At 44.1% G+C, this 14704-nt stretch overlaps 1 protein-coding gene and 1 pseudogene across 6 annotated transcripts in view; both read left to right on the forward strand.

Annotated features, from left to right (window-relative positions):
- The window catches only part of LOC143372209 (uncharacterized), a 568382-nt gene that overhangs the window by 229074 nt on the left and 324604 nt on the right, over positions 1-14704 (forward strand). The window lies entirely within an intron of this gene.
- Positions 1333-2087, forward strand: LOC143372159 (uncharacterized; annotated as a pseudogene).

Raw genomic sequence — 14704 nt, forward strand, 5'->3', positions numbered from 1 at the left:
GTTTCTCTCCGCCGCGCTCCCCCGCGCGCCCTCACTTCCCCCCGCCCCCGCGCGCCCTCACTTCCCCCCGCCCCCGCGCGCCCTCACTTCCCCCCGCCCCCGCGCTCCCCTCAGAGGACCTGGTCTAGAACCCGCCTAGCCTTACTACTATGTATTACCCATAACGAATCAAAAGTATATTTCTTTCATAAAAAATGTCGAAGACACGACTGATTCAGACTCGCAAAATTGTATTAAATTGCGATTCATCGATTCGTACAAATTTCTAAATACCAGTCTCGACAAATTAGCATCTTTTATTTGCACAGATCAATTAAAAATTTTACGATCCCAATTTGAAACATTATCCGCCGAAGATTTCAATATATTGACACGAAAGGGTGACTTTCGGTACGAATACCTTGATTGCACAAACAAGCTGCAAGATCCATGCTTACCGCCGCGCGAATCATTCTACAGTTCCTTAACGGGTGAGACTGTATCCGAGAGCGATTACGCGCACGCCGAGACTGTCTGACAGCGTTTCGTGATTAGAACCTTGGGCGAATACAGCGACTTGTATTTGAAAACATATGTCTTGTTATTGGCAGATATTTTTGAAAATTTTCGCGAAAGTTGTATCAAGAGTTACGGATTAGATTCAGCGCATTATTATACTTTACCTGGTTTCACGTGGGATGCCATGCTATAACACACGAAAATTACATTCGAATTGCTCACTGACGTCGATATGGTCATGTTTATCGAATGCGGTATACGTGGGGGTTTAAGTCAATATTCCGGAAGATACGCACATGCCAATAACAAGTACATGCCATCTTACGATGCATCGGAAAAGTCATCGTACTTGATGTACTTTGACGTGAACAATTTGTATGGATGGGCAAGGTGTCAGCCCCTGCCATATACTGATTTTCAATGGGTCGAAGATGTCGCAAATTTTAACGTGTCTTCAATCGCTATCGTTTCGCCCACGGGATATATTCTGGAGGTAGATCTGGAATATCCGCAAAGTCTGCACGATGCCCATGCTGATCTACCGTTCTGCCCGACGCGTGCCAAACCACCTGGCAGCAGACAGGACAAGTTACTCGCGACGGTATACAATAAGCAGCGTTATCCATTATCCAGTTACGTTATCCATTATCGCAACCTGCAGCAGTGCACGCGTTACGGTCTTCGTATTACAAAGATACACCACGTGCTTCAATTCGCTCAATCTCCGTGGTTCCGCAATTATATCCAACTCAATACACGATTTAGAACAAGCGCGACAAAAGATTTTGAAAAAATTTGTACAAATTGATGAATAACGCGGTATTCGGAAAAACTATGGAAAATGTGTGAAATCACGTAGACGTAAAACTTTTGACACACTGGGATGGGCGATATGATGCAGAGAGAATGATCGCGAAACCAAATTTCCACAGCAGGAGCGTTTTCCAGAAAATTTGATCGCTGTTGAAATACGAAAGCTCGAGGGGAAATTCAACAAACCGATATATGTGGGTATGTGCAGTTTGGACATATAAAAAATTTGTTTGTACGAATTGCACCACGAGTACAAGTCTCCCCTCCATGGTAAAAAGTGTAAAGTAATGTACACAGGCACCAATAGTCTGATTTATCACATTCAATGTGATGATATATACATGACCATGAAATGCATTATCGATAGGTTTAACACAAGCGACTATCCAACTAATAATGTGTATGATATGCCGCTTGTAAATAAGAAGGTTCCGGGACTGATGAAAGATGAAAATAACGGCGTGATAATGACGGAATTCATAGGTCTTAGAGCGAAAATGTATGCACTCCGCGTAGATGGCAAAAAAGACATGAAAAAGGTGAAAGGTGTCAAGAGTAATGTCGCAGCCAGAACAATAACTTTCGACGACTGCGAGCAGTGTTTACACAAAGAGATCAAAATTACTCGCAGGCAATCATACATAAAATCGAAATTGTACAAAGTGTACACCATTTCGGAATTGAAAATTGCTCCAAGTCTATATGACGACAAGCGGTATATCGCACCTGATTCGACAGACACGCTGCCCTGGGGGCATTATAAAATACCGTTGTAAATGGAAATTATTGTATTAAATCATCATTGTAAATAGAGGAATTAGTGTGTAAAATAAAATTGTTCACACACGTATTTATTTTTACAATACATTATTTTTATTAAATCGTGTATTTATTTTTACAATACATTATTTTTATTATACCATGTATTTATTTTTATCAAACCCCTTCCACTTCACGTATACCTTATCCCCCTTCCTGCACACCACTTTTTTCACTAGATACACATCAGGATCGGTGACGCGTTGCAGCTCGTGTTCATAGAATCCTCCGGCAACGGGTTTTCCACAGGAATCGACGAGCAGATACGTCGCGGGATTACTTGTCTGCACTTTGGCTATCTTGAACACCTCCGTTGTCCAATTCGGTGTATAACCTTTATCGAAGATGGTTTTAAATTTGCTTACCCGCCCAAACTTGCCCAATGTACGTGCATTGTGTGCCCCCATCGGTCCGAGGAAATTCTGGACAAGTTGCTGCTCCATAGCAAAAGCGGTTGTAGCTTCTTTAACTTTTCGATTTTCGTTGTCCTGCTGCAGGATAGAATTCAACGCCTGCGATATCTTTTGAACGCTGTTTTGCAACGTCAGCATATCTGTCTGAAACACGACCAGCTTCCTCTCTAATTCTTCCTGCTGCTCTCTCAAAAGTTTAATACTCTTTTTCATGTATATTTTATTGACAGCATCTGTGTCGGACACCGGTTGAGCTACGCGTCGTACCTTGCGTGATTTTGCATCAAAGTCGGCACCGACCACACAAAGAGCGTTATCTCGCATGTAATTTCGAAGCAGACCGTTCCATTTTTAATAGTCCATTCTAGCTGCTCCACTCTTCTCGAGCGATACCCCAAATTTGTTGATCGGCATCTCGATGCATACTGTGCACATCGTCGGCGTGTTGTTTAATTTGTATAATGAGGCCTACCTCGCGGAGTTCCGCATAAATCGATAGAATTTCAGGATCATGAGAGTTGTTTCTCGCCTGACGCGACGCTTCGAGCAAACGCAATCGATCCACCAGCTCGTTGGGATCGTCCCAGTGTACGTAATCTATCTTGTTATCGTTTACCACCATGGCTTGCGGTGTCCTTAGACCTTTCCCTGCCCTACCAGCTGATGCGTGGGGGAGTAGCGGTGCAATTACGTATTTGTACTTGTGTCCCTTGTTGCTCAATATGGGATTTTTAGCACCATGATCGCGTCTGTGGGCGTTTGTCGCCAGCAGTATACTTTTGTACTTTTGTTTATCAGCATCGGTATACAGGACATCATTGGGAATTCTCTTGAAAATCAGTTCGTAAAGGAAGGGCGTTCCTCTATATTTTACGCCATCTATGATTATATTATCATTCTTGTCTATATCGAAAGCCTTATCCCCAAGCATGGTTCCACTATTGCCAAAGTATACGCCGTACACATAGTCCTATGCTGTACCCCTATCGCCACTTAGGATTGCGCTGATGTATTTTTGTCCCAACGAACCGAAATGGTTGTGAAACGTTTCTTGTCCCTCGGATGTTTGAAGTTGCTGTCTAATAGATGTTACAAACGACTCATCTGGAGTAGTTTCGAAAACGTCATCATCATCATCGTTGGTCGAGAGCAATTGCTCGCTGGGAAATGTAATTATTGGCTTGGGAGAAACCGGGGGCTCGTTTGATGTGACATTCTGCCGTTTTCGCTTCGATTGAACTGGTGTGGAGGTTACGAGTGAATATTCCGATGACGTGCGTGGTTTCCTGTTTCTCTTGCGCGATGTGTCCCAGTTCGACTGGATTTTTGTTTTAGGCGTTAATGTTTCATTCCCTACAGCGTCTATGATCGTCGGTGGTGATGTATCAGCCTCTGCGGTATTTTCCACAATATGTTTCAAGGGTTCGACGATAGGTTTGAAGTATCTCTCCAACGCGATATCTTCCTTCATGTTGCCAGTCTTCAAAGCCTGATGTTTCTTGCGAATGGCTTCGCTGGTTTTTGCAATTTCCTTCGCTATTCTCTCGCGATCCTTAATCACCAGACTATCGATGTCAATCATCGTTGTACCGCAGACGTTGCTTTCTCACCGACGTGTTGACGACGATTGACCATCTCACGGTACGGCAAACTCATTAAATCCCTTTCCATAATGTCCATTGGACATCGTGCTGTTCTTGTATATTACCGCGAAGCCATACTCCCGTTGCCAACAATTACGACATAAAGCGCAGAAATCCTCGTAAGACATGTCAGTGTTTACGCGATCGTTGTACACATTGTAGGGATGCTTGTAGGAAAATGATCAGAATCATATCATGTTTACAGAATAAAATAATTAGATAGATTTATTCGAACGTCGTAGGGACTAACATTGCTGTCGCCAGCTCGGCTTGGACTAACTGCTGGGCCACACTGGGCCCCTCCACGTCGCTACTCGAACGTCTCCCTAAAGGATGCGGAAAGATTACGCTTCGCGACTGTTTGTTGTGTCTGCGTTCTTTCCGCGAATCCCTTACCAAGCGTTACGCTCGCTACACACATGTTTCAAGTTGGTACCATCCTGCTTAAACAGAATCAACAGATTCACGTTGTCACGTATAAGATGTTTGGGAATCTTTGCATATGTTTGACAGAGATAGAAGCCGTCAACGTTCGAGTGGCGCCCCATTGCAAAGTATTCCCTTATCGTATCTTGCTTGTCGCATGCTACGTCATCAAAGATAAAAATGGAATTTGGAAGCGATTCACTCGGCGGGATGACATCACTGTTATTCGAAAATGTAAAATAGCCAATTTCATCTATCGGAGTCAATAAATTCTTCAAATACTTGTATTTCGGCTGTTGCAACGACTTGGAATACGCGTACACGTTCTCGAAGCGGACGCCGTGAGGACTTTCCAACAAGCTGACCAACACGTTGGTCTTTCCACAATTTGATGGACCACAAATGAGGCAGCTTATAGTGTTTGGTAGCATGCTACCATGTCGGCGCTTCGTATTCGAAGACATCATTTGCGATTTATCATCAAAATTTGTCACGCTTATCGTCACAGGTTGTTGCACGAATCGCATCCTCGCTGTGAACTGTGAAAAATGATTTTGATACGTCGAAGCGGCGATGCACCCTATTTATAGGTCTGCGCCGAAGCAAAACAGCTCATTATTCAAAATGCTTCTAATCCTGTCGGATAATTGTGATATTCGAGACCTAACCGCTGAGTAGTTGAAATATATACCAAAGGTTATTCTACAGCGAGAGTTTAGCAGACACATCGATCAGTTGTGGGACAGATTCCCCGAGCATATGAAAGCCGATTATGGCTCTTTACGCGGACGGTCTTGCGCGCGGTCCGGCGAGCGGGCCGGCGCGCGGTTCGGCGAGCGGGCCGGCGCGCCACACGCCGCGCGGGCCGGAGCGCCGCACGCCGCGCGGCCCGCAAAAGTACGTGCAGCCGGATCGTGGCGCTCCTTCGCGCGGGCCAGAAGGTCGTACCCGTCACTACTTAGAGATAGCGAGTTCGCCCTCCCATTTCTACGTCGACTCCACATGCTTTTTACACGATCCACCGCAGTGGTGTACTGTGTACTACTTGTTCGATGTATATCATCGATCTGCGAAACGATCGGCAAGACACGATCGCGATATACGTTCGCGAAAAGTATCTCAAATTCATCGATATTCCAGGCTATCATAAATGCTGTTACTGTAGGGTACACTGAAACTTCTGTTTTTAGGAAGCTACATTTGGTTGACCTGAAGGTGCTATAAATTCTGGAAATGGTTTATGACTCAGTTATAACGACTGTAAAATTTTACAAGGGTACTATAAAAAAGGTCCAAATGTTTTCCCGGCAATGCAATGGCAAATGAAATTGCAGTTAACACATTCACTGTTGTGACGATCATAAATTTTACTATCAACGGCAATAATTACCATGTCACTGCTTGTTTTAATATAAAAATTAATATTGATAGACAATAAATACATATAGGTATGCAAGTGATGTTATATCTAAGATAAATGATGAAGAGATGTAATATGCAAGATGTTTTGAAGAAGGGGGGTAGTCTTCTGATTGCTTGTGATGCAGGTCAAATTTTTCATCCAAGCTCTTGCGTGGCGCGCAGCAAGAAAGCATCACAGTCCTGCCCGCGCGCCAGAAAGCACCACGCTCCTGCCCGCGCGCAAACCTCGAATCCAGAAGAGTTTACATAAGAGACAGAAAAGGTAGTTAGAAAAGGAAAAAACGATACTTGAAACCAGGCTCGTTGCGCGCCTCAGGATTTCCGACAGTGCGGACGAGTCTGAGGTGTACCCTACAGTAACAGCATTTATGATAGCCTGGAATATCGATGAATTTGAGATACTTTTCGCGAACGTATATCGCGATCGTGTCTTGCCGATCGTTTCGCAGATCGATGATATACATCGAACAAGTAGTACACAATACACCACTGCGGTGGATCGTGTAAAAAGCATGTAGAGTCGACGTAGAAATGGGAGCGCAAACTCGCTATCTCTAAGTAGTGACGGGTACGACCTTCTGGCCCGCGCGAAGGAGCGCCACGATCCGGCTTCACGTACAATGGAATCTTCGACCGCCTAAGGAATTGACCCAGACCTAACCCAGACCTCACCCAGACCTAACCTAGACACAATATCTGGATAAAGATGCTGTGAAAATCGAAAACAATCGAACGTCTTACCAGGAGTACGATCAGAGCAATTGTGGAGAACTATGTCTACACTTTCTACAAACGACTGTCCGCAAATTTAAGGATTGACTTCTCACCACTTTGATTCAGTACGAGTCCAGTCGTACAGCTTCGAATATGTCGTTAACATTCACTCTAACCGGCAAGAGTAGCACCCTCGCGGTGAGCAACTTTCCACCTATAGATTTGAGCGACGATGTTTACGAGTTTGGTCTAAGAACCTTCGAAACTTATCACACAATACACGAACATCGACTCGAGCAACGATAAATTCTACTTCGCCGTAAACTATGATGTCAACAGCAGCGTTGACACCAGCCATGAATACATTACGATTCCCCACGGTTCCTACGAACTAGACGCCATTGCCAAGTATTTGAAGCAGCGATTACTCGAACGGTATCCTCAAAATCTCGGTGGCAGCGATGACAACAATGACGATGGTGACAACGATATGTATCCTATAGTGTTGTGCCCCAACAACAACACCATGAAAAGCGAGCTGTACTGCTCGTTCATCGTAGACTTTACGAAGCCCAATAACATTGGATCGTTACTGGGATTTTCCACGAATCGCGTGTTAGAACCGGGACAGTGGCACGAATCGGACGATCCGATCAATATCATGAACGTGAACATTATTCGCGTATAATGTAGCGTGACCGCTGGTGCGTACAACGATGGGACACGTGTACACACGATACATGAATTTTCTCCGGGAGTCCCACCAGGATATAAGATATCGGAAACGCCCGCGCAGATCATTTACCTTCCAATCACCGCACAGGTCATTTCGGATCTAACGATACGCGTTGTGGATCAGGACGAACGGTTGCTTGATTTTCGAGGTGAAGAGATTACCATCAGACTGCACGTACGACGACGAGGACGACGATAATACGCGTGATGCGAACGAAAGAGATGCTTGTATCGAATGACTCTAGAAACCCGTTTTTCCAAGTGAAATTGTTTACAACAACAACTGCAACAGCTTTGATCACGCTAAAAAGAAGAGGCTCACTGCTGCGAACATTGCAGGTTTGAAATCATTGGGATTCATTATAGGCATTTAAGTTGAAAAAATGGTTGACATTCCAAACATTGGAGGGAAGCCGACGTTTGATGATCGCATCGTCAAGCTTGAGACTCACACATACAACCCTTACGTCAACACGACGTTTGGGTACAGCGATGAGATAAGAATACCTATACAGCAACAGGATTTATACACATTGCCGTGTGAAAGTTTCCTCTACCTGGAGGGGAAACTGAAGATAAATAAGCCAAACGATGCATTAATGGTGACGTTGGGAAATAATTGCATGGCGTTCTTATTCGATGAGATTCGATACGAGCTAAATGGCGTGGAGATTGATCGTAACAGAAACGTTGGAATAACTAGCACGCTTAAAAACTATGTATCGCTGACACCTGGCGAAGCCAAAAATATGGAGAATGCTGGATGGGGCTTGAAACAACGCAATGGATCCATATTGAAAAATCATTTCAATTTTTTCCTCCCACTCAAATATTTGTTGGGATTTTGTGAGAACTACAAACGCATGATTATTAATGCGCGTCACGAATTGATTTGAATACGATCGCGCAACGATAACAATTCTTTAATAGGATCGCCGATGTTGGAGCCAGAAATTGAATTACTTAAAGTGCAATGGCGGATGCCTCACGTTACGCTAAACGATGTTACTAAGCTATCGCTGTTACATGCTCTGGAAAGTGGACAAAACCTGTGCATTTGTTTTCAATCGTGGGATCTGTACGAGTATCCTTCCTTACAGAGCACGACCAAGCATTCTTGGGCCGTGGAGGCATCTGCGCAGCTGGAGAAGCCGCGATGCATTATTCGTGGTCTACAGACTGAACGAAAGAATAAGATAAACGAAGATGTTACTCGGTTCAACGACGGCAAAGTGACGAATGTAAAACTTTTTCTCATCTCGGAATTTTACCCATACGATGACCTGAATTTGGACTTTGACAAGAATAAGCATGCCATCTTGTATCATATGTATACGCAATTGCATAAATCGCATTATGGACATGGTAGCAATGATGCATTATTCACCGTGGATGAATTTTTGAAAATTGGTCCCCTCGTGGTGATTGATTGCTCGCGACAAAATGAGTCGATCAAGAATGGTACCGTGGACGTGCGCATAGAATTCGAGTGTAAAGAGAATGTGCCAGCAAATACTACGGCCTACTGTCTGATTCTGCACGATCGGGTGGTTGAATACAATCCGCTGACAAACGTGGGGCGCAAAATCAATTAAATTGCCACGCTACTTGCCTGCCCTCTCCTGTGTCAAAATCATACCAAAATTTCATCGTGAATATCGAGATGCTTTACGAGAAAGACCGCATTCTCCAGTCTGTCTTGGAAGCGAACGGACCTCTAAATTGTATCGATAATGGTCGTACCAACATTCGTTGACCTGCAAGGGTTCATCGTCGATGGAAGATTTGTCGCGAAGGAAGTGGCTGTCCTACGAAAGGGAACAATTCTCTCGCAGTATATTTTTGGGAGTTCGATGCCGCAATATATTCTTACAAAATCCGACAAATCGAGCATCCGATGGTTGGTGGCAAAACATTATGGACTACGTTGGGAAGATGGAGATGTTTCGTACAGTATGGCTAAACAGCTAATTATGAAAGCTGTAGCCGATGCGATCGACGAGGAATATGACACATCTCATGTCGTATACGTTAAAGGGCTACAGAAACGCGATTGGCTCGTGGATTTCCTCGATGAAAATACGAGAGCGGACGTGATCATCGAGACGCTGGACATTGACTACGAGGATATCAAATCCTTAAATAAGCTAAATGTAGTTAATACTCTGCGATGTGGCAGACACGCAAAGCACTGTGCCATGCAAAATGTATTTAAAATATTCAACTGGTGGTCTAAACGCCAGAGGGAAATACACAAATAAAATATAATCAATTTTTAATGCATACTGTTTTTCTTCACTCTCCTCAACCTCCAACCTCCTGCATGTACGCTAGATTAAGACGATAGTTGTAATTATTATGTAGAAGGTGCACGATTCATGATCAAAGCGGTACCATACACGTGTGATAGACGTCCGTTCGATTCACGTTGAAAGCCGTTCAAAACCGTTCAATACCCGTTGGATATCCGTTCAAAGCCGTTCGATACCCGTTCAGTACCAGTTTGATACCCGTTCGGTACACGTTGAAAGCCGTTCAGTACCCGTTCGATTCACGTTGAAAGCCGTTCAAAATCCGTTCAATACCCGTTCGATACCCTTTAGAAACCCCTTCAGTACACGTTGAAAGCCGTTCAGTACCCGGTCGATTCACGTTGAAAGTGGTGTGATCTAGTCGAATGATGTGTCAAAGAAGAAGGGAAAGAAGATGCGTGTGAATAAGGAGAGGACGGTCAGCGAAGAAGAAGATAAGTACATGGAGGAGGATGGTCAGCGAAAATGTAGGTGGCCTGTGATGAAGATGGTGAAGAACAAACGCATCCTACTTTGCAAAGCTACACACTTCTCGATTTCATGGTAGGAGGGGGTTTTGACATGCGAGAGCCAGGAGATGCATCGAGACCAGTTGCATTCAAATCGTGACGGTGACAGTCCGATTTTTTTTGTGACAAGTTTCATTTCTGAAAAAAAAAATGGGATTACTAAGGATTGCCCCGGAGTGCAGAGATAGTCCAGAGGTATGTACTTAACAATATTTTTTTACCATTTATCGCGTTTAACCTTTGAAATCGTGTGAGATTAAAATCAGACGTTTGTGTAAATATTATATCACGGGTTTCTATGATCCAGGACTCGCCACCACCGTCGCCCCCCTCGACACCACCATCACCCCCCTCAACACTCACATGGTCCCCGGATTGGGGCTCGCCGCCTTCGCCGCCTTCGCCGCCTTCGCCGCCTTCACCGCCTCTGCAAGTATGTAATACTTTGCATTGTTTTGTGCGTTTGATATTTAATATGTTTAATGTATCAATATTATATCGACGTTTTGTGTCTGTGTGTTCTAGAACATATTTTACATGTTGAAAGCACGGCTGGTGGAGGAGGAGGAGGTGGCGCCCCCCCTCCCGCGCCGCGGATAGTGGTTGGCCTGATGATGGCGGCTCGGCTGCGGCAGCCTTGGGTGCCGTATCGGCGAGTGGGGCCCCTGTGGCCGAGGCGGCCGCGGTCCCCATCGCCACCGTCGCCGCCGTGGATCGACGTGCAACGGTTACGGCAACCGCAGCCGCAGCCGCCGTCGCCACCCCCAGAGCGAATGGCCATGTCCCCGTCGCCCTCACCGCCACCCCAGTAGTTTTTTTTCTTTTTGTTAATAAAATTATTAATAATTTTTTATATTACATTTATATTATATTTATATTTATTTTATATTTTCTTTTTATATTGAATTTTTATATTTTTTCTTTTTTATTTTATATTTTTTTATGTTCTATTTATATTCTATTTTTATATTATATTTATTATTTAATTGTATTTTCTTTTGTTTTGCTATTTTATTTTCTTTTCTTTTATATTTATATTTTTTTATATCTATTGTATTTTATTTTATTTTATATTTTAATTGTATTTTTATATTTCTATATTCATTTATATTTATATTTTTTTATATTCTATTGTATTTTATATTTTAATTGTATTTTTATATATTTATATTTATATTTGTATTATTCTATATCGTTTTTTGTAACAATATTTATATATCTTAAACCTATATTATTTCTCCATTTCATTCACCCATCATCCTCCTCGCCACCTAATTTTAAGATTCGGCGTTTCTGTGTTACATTTCATTCTACGCGCCATCGAATGACATCATCCCGCACGGCCGCTCCAGAGGAGTCGAATTACGCGAGATCGCGCGAAACGCTGCGATGTTAAATCGGAACGCTTTGAAATACTGTTAGCTTTAGAATGTATGCGATTCTATCCGCTATGTAGTGGTGTCTCTTTCCCTGCTAGAATTTTAACTTTAAAGTAATGCTCCGTCTCTTTCCCTCGAAGACGCGGTGTCGAAAAACGTCGATCTTTCCCGACATCGTTCGAAACAATTTCTGATAAATTATTGGTTTGGAAAAAAAATTTCTAGGACAGTCCCCACCCTGGGTTAGGTCTGAAAAAATTTTCGGGTGGGCCAAGTTCTGAAAGAGATTTTTTCGGGGGTCAATGCCTCCCTCTGAAAAATTTCCGACGGTGGGCCAGGTCTGAAGAGGCCTTCGCGGCGGCTCGGCCCGGACTGATCCCCTCCACGATTACGGCCTCCCCCACTCCGCGGCTCGTGCTCGCGCACCCGCTCTTCCACTCCCTGCAGGCTCCGCGCCCATGTTTCTCTCCGCCGCGCTCCTCCGCGCGCCCTCACTTCCTCCCGCCACCGCGCTCCCCTCAGAGGACCTGGGTTGGAACCCGCCTTGCTATACTACTGACCAGCGGTCTTTCCAGATACTAGTTTTTCCATCTCTACACAGTACTAAAGTGTTTCTTTTCACTGCATTTTTTTTACCAAGTCACGTTATTTTGATGAACAGCGAAAACGTTAACCCTTTCGCTCCTAACGCCGAATATATCCGGCATCCACGAAACAACCCGTGGAGACGAACGCCAGATATATCCGGTATCCACGAAACAACCCGTAGGGACGAATGCCGATTGAGCTAGGTTTACATTAGTCTGGTCCAGTGATCCACTGTTTCATTTCCAAACAAACCACTCGCTTTTGACTTGATCGGACCGGACCGCCATAGCGAAAGTGTTAAAGATTCAGTATTTAGCTGTATTTCACTAAATGAAGATAAAGACTTACCGTTGTCACATTTGGTTTTAGTCGATCGGTATGTCGTTGGTGGATCACTTCACTCACTCGACGATGCGAAAAGTGTCTATCACCTCGTAAAAATACGAACTCGACTTTGTCCTTCACCGTGAAATACATTCTTCGAGTGGATATTTTCGCGAAAAAGAACTGATAGATACTGTGAACGTCTAATGACGTCTGATCCACAGACTGTTTCCTAAGTCTCAGGAAAATTTGTTAGAAGATTGGCCCTTTCGAAAGAAAGGAACTTCTTCCTATATTGGTTGCAAATATCCATGGAGATGGTTAAAAGATGCAAAGGGGAAGTTTTTATGATCAACGAAAATACAATTTATAATACCCACCATTTCCTAGCTGGAACCCATCTTGGCCATCCGAACGTAGAAGGAAATGCGAAATAAAATACTACTTATTCCCTCTTACGGGACAAAAGAAAGGCTAGCTCAGAATGAAAAGAAATTCATTTAACGTTTACAATGGGCAATTTAGTATTTTCGAGGGACGGTTTTTCAACATCTGTTGGTTTTTGTACTTAGAAGGCAATATGCTCTTTTTTGCTTTCGACACCTTTCGTTCTGAGTTAATCCGCATAGGTATTGTTGCGTTGGTGGATGGTCGACTCGGTAATTACAGATCAAAACATACCGTTGTATGCGGCTACCGGCTCGCAGGACATTACAATCATAAACCGTGACCATGGTGAGGCACTTCGGCCGATCCGCCTGTTTAATTTAAGGAAACCAGATGAGGCATTTTTCTTTTCCACTAGCTAAACTCTCTACGTTCGGCTGGCCATAAACCGTGCTCCGCTACACAATAAATAAATTATAATGATGTAATGAGCGCTGACCGTGACGAAAATTAATCTTGTGGTCCGCACGATGACCGAAAGAAGATGTTCTTATGTTAAATTAAAAAATGTTTCCCCAGAAATGGGGTAGGAAACGAAATTACTCTGAAGAAGTGCCAGAACGCCTCGCGGTGAGACACAGGAAGCAAAGGGGTAGTCCGTTGACTTTGCGCGTCCCGCTGACGTCATCTTCCCTCCAAATTCGAGACAGATCCCTTATCCCTCGAGTATGTACACGCGCTCGAATTTCAAAACAAAAGCACGCGCGACGTATTGGGTGCAAAAAAGGTAGGCCATAGGGAGGAGATATTACTATGAAGAGGTGGCAAGGAATGCGGTCAGGTTTGCAAGGAATGCGGTCCGATTGGTCATGACATAATCTACTCCCTATGGGATACCTTTTCTCGCAACGCATATGTCAGCCCGAGATTTTGTTTCGATAGTCTAATGCGTGTTTGTACTCGTGTAACGTTCCGCGACGAGTCGCCATTAAATTTTTCTTTTTCTTTTATATACTAATTCTCATTCTCCTTATATTGTGTTATATTATACATAAGAAAAAATTGTAGTAGCAATAAGACGCGAGCACACGTACGAATGAACGCGGTCTAGCGAGGAAGTGCAGGAACTAAGCGAAGTGGACGCATGCCCAGTGTCATTCAACAGAGCAAGTGAATCGAGTGCGGACCGCGAATGGCTCGAATACGCATGCGCAAAGCATACGATCGTCCGAACACCTAGTGAAACGCCTGGTTGGCGTAAACCAAATACGGAAGCTAATTGGTGCGCGTAAAGTGCGACAAGTGGTTGGCGCGGGCCAAGTTTTACGGATGGGTATAAATATAGTCCCGCCAGCAGCAGTCAGCAGAGATATCGAAAGACCTTCCTAGAGGCATCCAGTATTCGACTCATTCGCCACCTTTTCTCCGAGGCGCTTGAACCGGCACCTCCACTAAATTCACCTTTCTCTCCCCGAAGCTGCTTTTAACTAGGCACCTTGGGTTCCATACGATATTCAATTCATTTTCACGTTCTACAACTGAGGCCGCTTTTAACTAGGCACCTTGACTTCCATCTGGGTGTGCTCTAACCAGCTACCTGGCTACCATCTTAGGCAGCTTGACTAGGCACCTAAGCAAAGTGGAATCTACAACTGAGGCCGCTTTTAAGGAGGCACCTTTGCTCCCATCCTAGAGAACGTGAACCAGCTGCTAGGCAGCTGG

Source organism: Andrena cerasifolii, chromosome 8 (assembly GCF_050908995.1).
Source record: "Andrena cerasifolii isolate SP2316 chromosome 8, iyAndCera1_principal, whole genome shotgun sequence".
NCBI lineage: Eukaryota > Metazoa > Arthropoda > Insecta > Hymenoptera > Andrenidae > Andrena > Andrena cerasifolii.